Below are 3,186 nucleotides of genomic sequence, written 5' to 3' on the forward strand. Positions count from 1 at the left end.
TAAACACTGATTTTTTTTTTTTTTTTTTTTTACATGTTTTCATTGCAGCTGACTTTTTTGCAGGCAATTTTTTTTTGTAGCTGAATTTTTTTGTAGGCAAATTTTTACCAGATGTAAATTAAGTGTAAGGAATTCAATGTGTAAGAAAATTCTGTGTTTAAAATACAATGTTAAAAAAATTAAAAAGGGAGATTACAATAGAAAACCAGTTAAACATCCAGTCAAGTATTTGCCTGCTGTTGAAGAAAAACTGATATTTCACTTGTAACGCAACCTTCTGGCTCTATTTATTAAAATCCCTCCCGGCTTCCGTCCTTCATCAGAACATGTTGAGGAAGACAATTCCGTGTGTGGCCAGCAGGGGGCAGCGCCGTAGCTCCACTCTCGACTCTATTGAGCAAGGAAGAGCAGGTGACGTCATTTCCAGTGGAGGGAAGTTAACCCGGAAAAGGGTGTTGGCTGAGGTAGGTGAGGAACCAGAACCAAACCCGAATCTGAGCTCTAGTTATCTGGACTCGTAGTTAGAGCCAGAGTTTGGACCGGGACACCGACCAGCCGAGACCGCAGACATCTTATCAGTCCGCGGAGCCACAGTTTGACAGCCCTGTTAGCCGCTAGCTGCTAACCGTCCGGTAAGTCCGCAGACGGGAAGGGGTTGCAGGTACATTTCAGAACTTCTGGGCCAGAAGCTGAATACTAAAAGCCAACAGGGGAGCCCAGAACCGACCGAGCCGGATCAGACGGGACGGAAGTGACGTCGTCCCATGCTGCTTTTATATCAAAGTTTGTAAAGTTTTGCTCATATAGAAGCGTCCAAACAGCTCTGAATGCAACCTGACCAGAAAATGATTCCAGGTGAAAACATGAAATCTGACACATTTACAACTTTAATTCAAAAGTTTGAGCCGAAACTAGCCGAAATATTCGGGCAGGCAGACAGAAGCGTGACGAGGCAGCTCAAACCCGCTGGTTCCGGTTCTTCTGAGAGGATGTTTCCCTGCGAGCTGCTGCCCATCCAGCCCTTTTAACGGCCCGCGGTGACCCAGCCTGCTGCTCCGCTAAACCAGGCTGGGTCCGGTTCCTCAGAGCCGTTTCCATGGTGATAAAAGGCAGCACGTGTGTTAATTAAAATGTAAAGGTCAGGATGAAACGGTTGAGTTGCTTTGAAGAGGAGTCTGATTGGGTCAGCAAACAAGTGAAAAACCAGTTTAATTACTTCAGCTCTGATTTATATTAACAACTAAACATCACTGTAAAAATGTTAAAGTTGTAGGGAAGTCTTATTTAAATGTCAAATAATCCTGACTTAAACTTCTATATAAATGTACTCTTTATCAGATGATATTGTCCCAAAATTTAGAAAATTTCTATTTAAAAGAAAAATCTTGTCTTTAAATCTGTGTTTTATTCGTTATCTTCTGCAGGCCAGTTAGTTCTACGTCAGCCTGAACACCTAAATTCGGCCAATCATATATCAACGCTCATCTGTCAATCAAATTTTTCCAGTCATAGCATCTTGATTCATATGTCGCAGCTAATATGTGTCTTCGGCAGGCGTAGAGCTAACAGAACTGGCAGCGTTGCGAGGCAAGGGCTCAAACATGTACGGCTGGAAGCCTTCTACACCAAACCAAGCTTCTGCCGCCCTGGCGTCCTCTTCCACAACATCTTCGTCCCCGCTTTCCTCCTCTAAATAAAAAATGGATGACGGAGGAGACTCATCCACGACCTCCGACAGAGTTGACGACTTTACGAGAAGCAGAGTTACTGCAGAACAGAACATGAACATAACGGAGCTACTTGGGTGTTCAAATTGCTCATAGAGAAAACTTTAAGCTCCACAGGTCCAGTAGAGCAGAATAGAACTTCTGCAAAGATCAGGGACAAAAGACTGAGCAGCTTTTAGAGATAAAGGTGACATTTGGAAGACATTTTTAAACCTGTGGCGCAATGAAAGTTCAATGAATAAAACCTGCGTAGGTGAGCTGCAGCTCGCCTTTCCATTTGCAATGAATTTGTCAGAACTGCAGCTTCCACCTGGACCAGCAGTTCCCGTCTGTGAAGAAATATGCAGTGTGAGAGGTTTCGAAATAACCATGGCAACGGTGATATGCTGCCTCCTCGCCACGAGGGGCTTTTCCAGCCAAGCACCAGCTTCTGAAGTGACGATGACTCAAACCTCCTGGAAATAAAACGTCTGTTTTTAGTTCTGAGACGAGTCAGATGTGCAACGCTAACTTTTATACATCGTGACTCCTGGGCAGTGAAGTGTTTCTCATGGCGTTGGTAGTAATCTTTCATGTTTAATCGCAGAGTGTAAAACATAAAAGACCTGAACAGTTTTAGTCCCGTCGTCGACCAGAGTCCTGGTTGACATTAGCAGGGTTAGCAGTGATCCAGAGTAGGGCTGGGTAAAAAGATTGATTTAATCGATTTTGAATCATTTCCTTTACATTTTTGCAAATTCGATTTCTAGGGAATGAGATTGATTAGTACATGATGTTCACATTCAAATGAGCAGGAAAGATGCACTCAAGATTACCTCAAGCCAGACAGCTGCAAATATACCCAATAGGTTGACTGAAGACATTAACGAACGGGGGCTGAGCAGTATATGCAGCTCATGCATGTCTGAGTGAGTGAGGCTTCACTTTTTCACTTTTCACAAACAAATTTGCACTTATGAGACAGTTTTGTTCACATCTCAAGTTTAAACTAGCTGATTTACAAGTTTGTGTTTTAATATGACAGGAAAAAAATAAAATACATGAGCATTTTGAAACACAGTTGAACCACTTTCATTATTGCAAAAACAGATCGAATCAAAATTAATCGATTTAGAAATGTATTAATTAGGGATGCACGATATAATCGGCCCCCTATCGGTATCGGCTTTAAAACTGAATATCGGACATCGGCCACCCCACCGATGAGTTTCTAAAGTCGATATTTGATCAGCTTCTAAGTTTCTAAAGTCTAAAAAAAATAAATACTACTTCTTCTTCTTCCTCAAAAACTTCTTTTTTACAGACTTAAAAACTTCTAAAGACGAGGGAAAAAATATTGATCCATTAAAATATCCCAATATCTTCATATGCTGATATATTGCCATTTAATACCACCATCTAAATAACCTTTACTAATGAAACATTGCTATATGTCAACGTTATGCTACGAAATCCCCCG

General features: G+C 41.7%; 1 protein-coding gene across 1 annotated transcript in view; it reads left to right on the forward strand.

The window, feature by feature from the left end:
• The first annotated feature begins 405 nt into the window (after positions 1 to 405).
• The window catches only part of LOC107095278 (tropomyosin alpha-4 chain-like), a 20,785-nt gene continuing 18,004 nt past the window's right edge, over positions 406 to 3,186 (forward strand). The window contains exon 1 of the mRNA XM_015391296.1: positions 406 to 632. The gene's annotated coding sequence lies outside the window, so the exon portion shown is untranslated. The remainder of the gene's footprint in view (positions 633 to 3,186) is intronic.

The sequence above is a fragment of the Cyprinodon variegatus genome, unplaced genomic scaffold (genome assembly GCF_000732505.1).
Source record: "Cyprinodon variegatus isolate N-32 unplaced genomic scaffold, C_variegatus-1.0 Scaffold534, whole genome shotgun sequence".
NCBI classification, from domain to species: domain Eukaryota; kingdom Metazoa; phylum Chordata; class Actinopteri; order Cyprinodontiformes; family Cyprinodontidae; genus Cyprinodon; species Cyprinodon variegatus.